This window comes from Cydia pomonella, chromosome 17 (genome assembly GCF_033807575.1).
Source record: "Cydia pomonella isolate Wapato2018A chromosome 17, ilCydPomo1, whole genome shotgun sequence".
Classification (NCBI taxonomy): domain Eukaryota; kingdom Metazoa; phylum Arthropoda; class Insecta; order Lepidoptera; family Tortricidae; genus Cydia; species Cydia pomonella.
The window spans coordinates 3,171,214-3,183,794 of NC_084719.1; the positions used below are offsets into that span (position 1 = coordinate 3,171,214).

The window sequence follows — 12,581 nt, forward strand, 5'->3', positions numbered from 1 at the left end:
TGTGAGAAATACGCTTCTAGCCATGGTTTGCTGTATAATGTAAACAAAAGCGAATGCGTTGTCTTTAAGGCCAGAGGTAAAGCTACACCCAAGTTTCCAAGTGTCAAACTAAATAGCCATCCGCTACGAATAGTGGATCAATTTAAATATTTGGGACACATGGTTACCTCTGACCTTAAGGACGACGTAGATATTGAACGCGAACGCAGAGCGTTGTCCGTCAGAGCTAATATGATAGCTCGCAGGTTTGCTCACTGTTCCAAAGATGTAAAGGTCACCCTTTTTAGGGCTTACTGTACAACCTTCTACACAAGCAACCTGTGGGCTGATTATACTCGTAAACGGTACAGCGCTCTGCGTGTTCAATATAATAACGCTTTCAGAGTGCTGATGGGTCTGCCCAAATTCTGTAGTGCATCGGGGATGTTCGCGGAGGCGCGGGTAGACTGCTTCTACACCACCATGCGCAAGCGAGCGACATCCCTTGTGCGCAGAGTGAGGGCCAGCTCCAACAGCATTCTGAGTATGTTAGCAGAAAGATTGGATTGCATGTATTTGAATAACTGCTGCTTGATACACGCACGCAGTAATAAATAATTGTACAGTGTAGTTATTAAGTATAGTTATGTATAGATAGTTATAGTTCTAACACTTGGATAAGATTTACTAACACAATGATCCCCGATGGTCTTAAATAAAGAAATAATAATAATAATAATAATAATAACTAACTAACTGCTTTGGCTCAGCGATCCAAAAAGAATCTTGGCCTCCGAAACGAGAGAACGCCTACTGTCCCGATCCAGCGCGGTTTCCTGCCATGAATTGGCATTCAGCCGACGCAGGTCCGCCTCCACGACATCACACCAGCGGTACCTATTATAATAATAAATTATTAAATAACCTGCCTGCCTCGATAACTAGTAAAAACATTGTTATGGCTGGTGTCCGGACATCTTTGCAATAACCCAGTCTCATTGTCCACCCAAACTTCTATCCATAGACCGTTATACTTTTTATACAACAATCTCAATGCCTACTGCGACCGGTTCATGGGTCTATTGTTGCGCCTTTGAACGGGTTCCAGCAGGCGTTCTACATGATATTAAAGCTCTCTAAGGGGCCTCTACATGTTGGATCTATATCTCCACGCAAGCCTATCAAAGGACCGGGATTTATAGGTCCGTGAAATCCAAGGAGATACAACAATTATTCAATATTTATTATGTGCCAATCCTACACAAATTAATCTAGGTCCAACAGGAAACCCAATAAGATAAGGCTTGTGTTGTGGGTATGTACTGTATGTAGACGACGATATAATTACATATTAGATAGATATATAATAAATACATAGAAAACATCTATAACTCAGGAACATTATCTGTAAGGAACACATAAATAAATGCCCTTACCAGGATTTGAACCCGGGATCTCCTGTTTCGTGGGCAGGGTCACTACCGGCATATCTACGCTGTAGACACAAATAAATAATCTGCAATCCATTGATACACATGTGTATTGTATGTGTATAATCCGATAGTGTAAATTACCGGTAAACTGTATTTTTTATGTCATAGGCAACAAACGAGCAGACAAGCCGCTTGATGGGAAGCAGTCATCGCCGCCCATGGACATAAACAACATTGGAGTTGCCATTTATGCGTTGCCAACCATTGAGAACTCTAAATACCTGGCATTGCATGGCGTGACTTCATTTCCGTAGTTACCGTTACACGATTGGTTAACTTTTATAGCAGAAAAAATCATAACAAAGATGTCCCTTTTTAAACAAATAGTTTTCATTGCAAAGGCAAATGGGACGAATTCAAGGCTCAAAATTTTCCATGTAGATTAGTTTAAACATACACTTCAATACTGTAGTTGTAGTTTTTCGATTAATTATTGTTCTGTACATTAGACCAGAGTAACACCCGTTTTGCCGCATACGACCTTATCGATTAAGCTAGCTCGAAAGCAAATTCACTTCGCGCGAAATATCAAGATGAGTGCGGGTTTCGGGAAGCAAGCAAGTAAGCAAGCGCCGTATTTTCATATCTTATAATTTAACGATGAGTCATCTTAAAACATGGAATATATCCTTCGCGCGAAGTATCAAAATAAGTGCGGATTTTGGGAAGCAAGCAAGTAAGCAAGCGCCGTATTTTCATATGTTATTGTTTAACGTTGAGTCATCTTAAAACATGGAATATATCCTGCGCGCGAAGTATCAAGATGAGTGCGGGTTTTGGGAAGCAAGCATATTCATATTTTATTGTTTAACGTTGAGTCATCTTAATCAAGCTCCGTATTTTCATATTTTATTGTTTAACGTTGAGTCATCTTAAGGCATGGAATATATCCAAAACTTATTTGTCTCTCATTTGACCTACGTTCTACAACACCTAGGCCTTAGGTAATAACCTAAGTCCTCATGTCAAAGCTCAAAGGATGGTTGTTAATAATAAATTGCATATATGATTAACCAAATACGAATCAGTAAGTCTTAGCCCTGTGGGACGGAATTAAGTATTTATGTAGTAAATAAATACAGTCCTTATTTTCGACATAAAAAGAGCTGGAGACCCATTCAGATTTAATAAAATGTTACAGATTTATAGTGGTTTTGATACGAGTCGTAACAAAACCAGTATCGTATCATACGACCTATGACCGTGAGTCATCTTTTAGATTAGCCCGTATCTTACACATGACTTTCACTTCATTTTGCATGCTCAAATCAGCGAGAGCAATCTTCAAGGTCATGTCAAAATAAAATCGAAACCGTTACAAGTTCTTAAATCTGAACCGAGCTCCTGGTGATAGTTTAAGTAAACGTTTTGTGAGGAGTAAGGACATTAAAAATCAAAAAATATCGCATTGGATCGCGATATTATTACTTATTTGTGTATGCCACAAGTATATAGACAATGTCAAGTTTATGTCATGTAAGTACATATATTATTAATTTAATGTACCCTAAAAAAAACAACCAGACAAGAATAAAGTTATAAAAAAAAATCCTGCCCTTATATATTTAATTTACCAACTCAATAGCGCCATGTAGAAATCGCTGCTCCGGGTTCAGCGCCATCTACCGTATATTTCTGCTGTCAATAACATCAGTTATGCTGACGACATGGTGCTGCTGGCGCCGACTGTCGGCGCACTTGCTGAAATGCTGAGCTTTTGTGAGACGTACGCTAAATCCCATGGTCTCGAGTATAACCCCAAAAAAAGCGAGGTGATGGTATTTAAAGCGGGAAAGATTAAGCCTTTCCATGTACCTCCGGTTATACTCAATGGAGTGCCTTTGAACGTGGTGGGCAGGTTCAAATATCTTGGTCACATTATTACAGATGACTTGAGTGATGACCGGGATATAGAGCGAGAGCGCAGGGCACTGGCGGTACGTGGAAATATGCTTGCCCGCAGGTTTGCTCGATGTTCCAATGAAGTAAAAATAACGCTTTTTAAAGCTTATTGCCAATCTTTTTACTCGAGCAGCCTGTGGGTGAGGTATACCAAGCGTGCCTACAGTGCCCTGAGAGTGCAGTACAACAACACATTCAGAATGTTGTTGGGCTTGCCCAGCAGGTGTAGCGCGTCAGGCATGTTTTGCGAGGCACGCACTGATGGGTTTCCTGCAATCATGCGAAAAAAGATTGCATCCCTGCTGACGCGAGTGAGACAGAGTCCCAATAGCATTCTGAATGTGATTGCTGTCAAGTTTGATTGCCCGATTCTTGCTTACTGGATAGGGCAAGTAAAGAGTGTAGCTGTAAATTTTATTGATTAGCTAAATATATGTGTATGTATATATATATACATATATTTAGCTATACTTATACTTATATTTAATATGTTCGTAGTTTTAATTTTAATCTATCTTAGTCTAAGTACTAACATAGTTTTTAATTATTCTAATTTCGAATTTGTACACTAACACCTATGGAGTTACTTGCTTCGAAATAAAGAATTTATTATTATTATTATTATTTCGGTAAACCTTTTGTATGAAACTAAGGACGTGAATACTCACTCAAAGCAGCAAACAAAAAATGAAATGTATAGGTAGCTACTTAAAAAAGTGTATTCTTTGTATTTTATACGACCAATAATTTTGGACCCGGGTATGCCCTTAAACTACGTCCAAAAGAGAGGTATGGGCATTGTGAATGTCAACTCGCTTTGTGTGGTAGGGCACAGCCAGTGGAGGTCATTCCAGATCTGGAGCAGAGCCCAACTGGGGAAGTCTAGGGCTCCTGATATCCGTGATACACGCCGATCCGTAGCTACGGGTTCTTAAGCCCGGCGGTACTAAGATCACGAATTTCACGAACACGCCAAGGTACGTACCTCGTACCTGCGTTCGCGACCGGATTCACGTGACACGCCGTGACCGTGACACGCCATGATACGTAGCCCGTACCTGCGTTCGTGTGCGGAGCTTCGGGCTCGGTTCCGTTGGATAGGTACTTATCGCACGTCTCGTAGTTTCGACACGCCCGGGAGAAAAATAAATAAGGCCTAGGTATTATTGAATTAAGTTACCACTTAGTATTGTATTTTTTGCATCGATTTGAATATAATGGTTATATCTAAATAATTTATGGGGTTATCCTGTTTTTTGTATAATCAGCTAATGATTAATAGTCAAAACTAGCGACCTGCTCGTTGCATAGCACTAATATAAATATAAGGTGTAAAACTCCCTAGTAAGTATCATTATAATTATGAACTTAAGCAACGCTGTGCTACTGGTTGTCATTATTAAATCAAGAGAAGACATTTTTCTCTGTTAAGTAGTAATGAATGAATGAAAAAGCAAACTTGAACTTGTAAAAGCTTGCTACTATCAAAGAATATAACGTAGCCTAAATATAAACAAGGCAATCCTAATCCAAAGAAACAAAAGGGTCTGCAAATCTTCGGTAGGTATGATAAAATTGATAAAGGTAATACAGGTAAACAAATTCAACAAAAACACATGTACGGGGCCACGGAAAAAAAGTACGCAGCTGCAGTTCTTATCAGTTTCGGACTTTCGGGGCATTAAAGAGTACTGTTTATTTCTAGATTGAAGGTATAATAATGACATATTATTGTTAGAGCGTTTTATTGTATGACTAACAAGCTAAGCCAACATACCGGTTTTTTTTTTGGAGATAAGAAGTGCAGTAGCACGTGCAGACAAAGATAATAAGATTTGCGAGCGACTTATTAAAATGAAACAAACAATATACATAAGTAGCTGTGGGCTTTACCTTTTATTCGTGAAGTTGAAAGAAGTGACCGCGATGTTTTGTTTTACAAATTCGTGGTATTTTTTATTTAATCTGGAGGGAGCAGTTTAGAATTTTGAACTCACATTCATTGTCATTAGTTACTCCTGACATCATAGTTGGTCTCCTGACACACAGTGTTGTTGTATTATTTTAGCAACTCGTTTGTGTTCCTGCCGGTGAGTAAGGTTGCCAGAGCTCAACGAGGGGGGGGGGGGCGGGTTTAGGGTCGGCAACGCGCATGTAACTCCTCTGGAGTTGCAGGCGTACATAGGCTACGGAGACTGCTTACCATCAGGCGGGCCGTATGCTTGTTTGCCACCGACGTAGTATAAAAAAAATATATTAAAGTAGCTATTCATTGTAATTAATGTTTGGTTCTTTTCATTTATTACTCATTAATATTTAAAAGGCCTTACTATTGAAAATAAATTTTAATTGAAAAGTAATGAAACGGAATTAGAGCTATGAATAAAAAAATCATGATAAATATTTATTCGTAGCTCTTAAAGACCGCATCGTATCTTCACTCAACGTCGCGGGCGGACCGAACCGGCGTGTTCTTAAGATACGTGAAGCCGTGATCACGCCTACACGGATCTACACGGATTCACGTACCCTAATTTCACGTAGCCGAATGTCACGTGCGGAACGGACCAGAAAACCGTAGCCGTGAATCACGAAACCGGGCGCACGGCTACGGGTTCACGAATCACGGACACGACCGGGAGCCCTAGGAAGTACCTCCACCTTACAGAAAACAGCAGCCAAATAACACTAGACCCTACTCATAGTGTTGTGTTTCTGCCGGTGGGTAAGGTTGTCAGAGCTCAACGACGGGGGGGGGGGGGGGGGTAAGGGTCGGCAAGGCGCATGTAACTCCTCTGAGTTGCAGGCATACATAGGCTACGGAGACTGCTTACCACCGACGTAGTATTAAAAAAATTGAATGAATTACTTACTTGCGCTTTTGAATCCGACTTTGGCAAATTCGCATGTATATGTTTATGTGGGAACATCAAACAATGCAAACTTGAAGTGCCTCACACATGCATTCTTCCTATTATTATTACACAAAATACCTGAAACGACAAAAGATTTATAAAACAATTACTCACGTCACACAAAATCTCGATAATTATGACAAGTGCAAATACGGGACGAGCCCTGCCTCATTTGTGCAAAAACAGAACAGCGATCCATCAACAAGGATTAGACGTGCCAACCCTGTTCTCTGCCACCCGCATTAGAAGCGACCCCGTGAAACCGATAGCTATCTCATTCTGGTAAACAAAGCGTGAAGAAGACAGCGCGCTAACTTTTTTCAGTCCAACGCCCAGGGTTGCCGGATTTCTTTGGATCGTGACAGTTTTAAGTACATGTCTCGTGGGTCGGATTACGTGTTCTTGATAATTAGCTTCGTTTTGGAATTGGGTTTTGTTTTGTTTTATTGTTTGGGGCAATTAGAGTTTGTGTCATGTGTGGCATGTTGAAGATGAGGATTGAATAAGAATGAATTTTGTACTTTTCACGTTTAGTCCATGATAGGTGTATGTAACAAAATTGATGTTATCCAGAATAGGTACCGATACTTTAAAAAATAATTTCTGTTACTTAAACAATTTTCTTTTATTAAAAAAATCTACGTAATAAATTGTTGTTTCTAACGCAATTATATAAGAAAATAAAATAGTGTGTTGAATTCAAAATCCATTGTTTGGAACCTTGTCGATTAGATAGTGTTGTGTTCCTGCCGGTGAGTAAGGTTGCCAGAGCTCAACGAAGGCGTGGGGGGGGGGGGGCGGCTTTAGGGTCGGCAACGCGCATGTAACTCCTCTGGAGTTGCAGGCGTACATAGGCTACGGAGACTGTTTACCATCAGACGGGCCGTATGCTAGTTTGCCACCGACGTAGTATAAAAAAAAATCAAATATTATATTTGAAAAAAGGAATTAGTAAGGAAGTAGTGTGCAATGCAGATAAAACAAAAGGGTTTACTCTAGACGCTTTACTCTTTCGAGCAGAGCACTGATATTCTGCCAGAACCCAGAGTTCTTAGAAAATGTCCTACGATAAGCTAATGGGTACTGAAACAGTTCATGCAGGTTAGCCTATGTCCAGGCCAAAATTTTTACATAATGAACATTTTGTCTAGTTTTCTAGTACTAGAATTCCGTTTCATTCAGTTAAGGCCCAAGAATATGACCTAGAATGATGAGTACGAGAAATACATTACTCTTTATAGTCTTCTTAATTCAAGGGTAAAAATAAACCTTAACAGCCAATATTAAGAGCATTTTCCAGCAGTAAAATAATCCCATCCCAAATATATTTTCTTTTTTATTAAACTTTTAACTTCCATTATCTCTAAGCACCTCTAGTCCGAAAAAACAAGGCTACCAACATTACCGCATCGCACAGCACGTCAAAGATAGCACGTTACGACTTCCGCTTCCTGTTTGTCCCCGGTGTGTCTCCGTTAGCCCCGTTATGGCGGGACAAGGACATTCGCATGCTGATGGTGGATCAAACTGTTTTAATTTACAATTAGTAGTTTTCTTTACGTTGCTATAATCATATTAAGTAAAGGCTTTAGCTAATCGATTATTAAAAAAAAAAAACCGCATGGCTTATGCTTCTTCAGCACTCATGAAATGTTAATTATACGTATTGACTTCCCTTTTGTAGACTTCATTTAGCACCAACAGCTTGCTGGTAGATATAGCGGAGAGATGGGACTGTCCATTTTTTTGTCACTGGGCGTCAGCTCATCGTCCTGTGTACCAAGACCCCAAATGAAGCCGTGAGACCTAGGTTAAGATGTACTAACACTAGTATTGTAAGTCTGTATATAACTAACAATCTATGGGCAAATTGGCCTGAAATAAAGAAATAAATTAAAATTTATCTTTAAGCTTAAGCGTGATCTATGTCCTGAATACCAATAAAATAAAATAAAATAAAATTAAATAAAATATGTCAGAAATTGACAGTTATCAGACGGCGGCCCCGCGGTGATGTTAAGCACGCTTGCTATCTCTTTTAGCTCGCTCTAAGTGCGCTTCCGAACTTGGCATCGTCTCAATTTCGCACAAGAAATAGTTTGGAAGTCAATATATTATAATGTCACATTTTTGGTAATATTTGAACCAATCAATTTTACGTTTCTGATATTATTTGAGCCGCAATTTGCGTTCCATAATTACGTTTCTATTGACATTTGCATCTCACTTTATCAATATCATTGATTGTATTATTTAAGTCCCACGTTGGGCGCCCTATACACATTTTCGGTTATATTTGCCCCCGACGTTAGGTTCGGTAATAAAGACTCGACAATAAAGTCTAACGATGAAATAATAGGATGAAATACTACGAAACATTAGGTAGCGGGAATATTTTGCAATGAAAAAGCGATTCCCCCAAAATCTAGCCTAACCGTTTAAGGTTTATTCAGAAAGGCTGTCGAAACATTGAATCGGTTGCTATTTGGATAGCTTTGTTCCGTCATTCGATCGTGAAGCTAGGTCTACAAGCCCACAGTTCCATAAAGGAAATATTTTCCAGTGTCAATACAGATGTGTATATGAACGAGGCTTTTGTGGAGCACATATACGCATTTATGTCCATTCCATTTTTTCAAACTGTATTTGCGACTTTGTTGATTTTTTGGTGGATTTGTGAATTGTAGAAATAACGGAGAAATAATGCTTAGCAAGTTTACCTTTTTGGAAATATTTTGATTCTCATATCTAATTTGCAATAACATTTACGTTCCAACTCGCCAATGTCAAATAACTGGTAATATGTGTGCCACACGTTGGGCGCCAGTATAATATTCCTGGTAATAGTTGAGTTGAACGTTGGGTGCCCATGTCGAATTTCTGGTATTTTTTGTTTATTCATTAAATTTAATGTTAAAGTAGCGATCGGATTTTGGAAAACCCATTTTATTTAACTTAAATATTATTTTGTCAACGAAAAAAGGTTCATTGTGTCCCGCGTTGCGTTCCATAAACACATGAATACACACAGGTGATATTTGCGTGATACATTATCAAAATTATTATTGGTATTATTTGAACCCCACTTTAGGAGCTAATAAAACATTTCTATGACGCCAATATCACATTAATATATTTTTTACAACCTATCTGACCTAGTCGGTACTAACCCTATGGAGCTTATGGTCCTGGGTTCGAATCCCGGTAAGAGCATTTATTTGTGTCATGGGCACGGATATCTGATCCTGAGTCGCGGGTGTTTTCTATGTATTTATATATTATATATTGTAAACATATATCATTGTTAATGTTAAGTCTCCACAACACAAGACTTATTGAGCTTCTTATGGGGCTTAGTCAATTAGTATTACAACGTCCTATATTATACGTATTACTTATGCCACATCTTGGGCGCCAATAATACATTTGTGGTAACTTCAGGTCACCAGTATTATTTCACGTCCCCGGTGTCAGTATCTAAATACACTTACAATTTTTATACCAAGATTTTATAGAATATCTGATCAGTAAATAAAATATTAAAACATAAATTACATGAAAACACACAATTCTTATCTTATCTTTAACTTATCTCTTTTATTACTTATCTTTAACTTTAACTTGAAATCCTCTATATCGATTAAAGTATCCAACAAATAAATATAACGACTAATCTTACGACTTTGCGATAACAAAGCAGGAACCTTATACGCTAATCCATTTCAGCCAAACTAAAATTCAACCTTTCTCCATTATAAGAAAGCTCAATTTCGCTTGTAATAACAAAGGAATTTCAGAACGCCTTACGTCGATTTTATGGCCATATCATTCATCGGCAGAATTGCCTACAATGCTCAGTTGCTTTTGTCATATAAATATTAAGAAGTTGGATCCAGATACTAGCGCGAATTTATGACGGAGCGTCGGTGCGCCGTATATAACGGTCTGTAAAAGGATTTAATACCTTGTTCGTTTAACGCTGATGTATTTGGTTTCAGGGAATTTTGCAGGACGAGTTAGCTTGCCTTTTAACTAACTCATTAGAGGTTGAAGCTGATGACCACGATGATAAAAGCACGACCATCTTATTACGCCTGCTGATTGTTTTAATAGTTGGAGCATATTATTAAACTAGAACTTAGTTTTGTGAGAATATTTTACGGCAAGAAATTTTAATAAACAAAAATCAACCTGTGCATGTACACTGTTTTGACGCGAAATTTTTTTTTTCTATGAGGAAGGTCGACCAAGACGGCCTGCCCCAAACAAGACCAAATTTTTAAATGTTTCTTCTACTTTTTCCTAATCAAATTACGATACTGACTAGGCCCTTAAACATATCCCCACTGTTTTTATTACACCTTGTATGGTTGACGCTCAATCGACTTGCTTTGGGTGGCTTGAACAAAATAACAATAAAAAACAATAAATTTGAAGACTTCTTCACGACTAATAATAATAATAATAAAAACCATATTTTACTTTTATATACATATTGTAAAAAGCCTAATCTGAGAGAAAAAGATAAATAAAGGAAATAATAATAATAATTTAGCCTATATACGTCCCACTGCTGGGCACAGGCCTCCTCTCATGCGCGAGAGGGCTCGGGCTATAGTCCCCACGCTAGCCCAATGCGGATTGGGAACTTCACATACACCTTTGAACTTCTTCGCAGATGTATGCAGGTTTCCTCACGATGTTTTCCTTCACCGAAAAGCTAGTGGTAAATATCAGATGATATTTCGTACATAAGTTCCGAAAAACTCATTGGTACGAGCCAGGATTTGAACCCACACACTCCGGATTGAAAGTCGGACGTCATAACCACTCGGCCACCACCGCTTTTTTTCTTCACGACTATCATTAAAAAAAAAGAGATTGTCACAATAAACGATAACACAATCATGCAGTCAATAAATTAAAAATAGGGTCATATAAAACCCATTGAGAGCTACGAAATGGTAGCAAAGGCCTCCCGATAACCTCCCAATAAAAACTTCGTAATTGGTTAAATTTATTCAGGTCAAGGCGCTGTATAAATTATGTATAATTCAGAGTTCCCTTTGTAGAAAATTAGAATTCTAAAAGTTTAAATTTATTGGTTGCGTCTCACTTTGAGACGTTTCTAACTGTCAGTTGTTGTAATTCGGGTTTAATTTCGTTAATGTGTTAAGTACCTTAAAGTTTTGGCTATTAAATATAATATTTAAATGCAATTTTTTCATTGCAAAACCCCCACAAAGATAGTCTATAAACAAATATAATGTTTTTGTAAACAAAAATGAACTAGAATAGCTCTAGTAATACTTCTACAACGTGGGCTTGAGAAACCCGATAGACTAACCACGCATTCCTAATGTCTTTAAGGAGTAAAAAATGTTACATCACTTTAAGACCAAAAAAATGTGTTATGTATATTTTCTGCACATAACATGCTATAAATTTTTACATCTTGGCGAAAAAAACAAGCAAACAACACGAGTTTCCTTTAAAACTTTTATGTTTGTCAAGAGGTATAAAAAAAAACTGCAAGTAGGCCTCAAAGGCTCTTTTACAAGTCAATACAACATTTATAGTAACATCATAGAGCGACATGAAAAATACATAACAACATTTATAAATACAACCGCCAATACCTGGGTAAACATTACATTATAATAATCTTACACATTATATGTCTAAAACAAGTCACATAGTGGCAGCATCGCAGCTAAAAACGCTGGATCGAATCCAGTTCTGGGCACTGGGGTCCATTCTGTTCCTTTATAACATTTATTTTGTATATATAGAATTTTATTTTAGCCATTTTCAAAAGTGAGTATTTTATCCGGCTTCCCATGAACATATTCATAAAGTGAAATAAAATATTGATATAAATGTCTGGAGGCAAGATAAGCAAATAACAGAAATGGAAAACAATGCGTCCCCTAAGGACTAGGACTAGTTTCGGCGGCACGAGCGTACACACGCCTTACTATTCCGTACATTTGTTTTTTATGCGCTTACACGCGCATCTTTGCAAATTTTTTCCCTACCTTTAGTCAATCTATATGAGCTTACACACGCATACGCGTACGCTCGTGTAGAATGCTATTCTGATACCGTCCTTAATTAATTTGCAAAACAAAGGGAATGATTCATGTGTTGTTGCGACACGGGCGAGACAAATATTAGAAAAACCAGTATTACTTGACCTTACTTGGAGTAAGGCCAGAAAATTAGAAGGAAGCAAAAGATATGGCACTTCGTACGAAACTTGCAACGGAAGATATGGCCGTCGCGCGGATAT

General features: G+C 38.1%; 1 long non-coding RNA gene across 1 annotated transcript in view; it reads right to left on the reverse strand.

Moving 5' to 3' along the window:
* Nucleotides 1–404: 404 nt before the first annotated feature.
* The window catches only part of LOC133526890 (uncharacterized), a 202,138-nt gene continuing 189,961 nt past the window's right edge, over nt 405–12,581 (reverse strand). The window contains exon 2 of the long non-coding RNA XR_009800785.1: nt 405–727. This is a non-coding gene — a long non-coding RNA (uncharacterized LOC133526890). The remainder of the gene's footprint in view (nt 728–12,581) is intronic.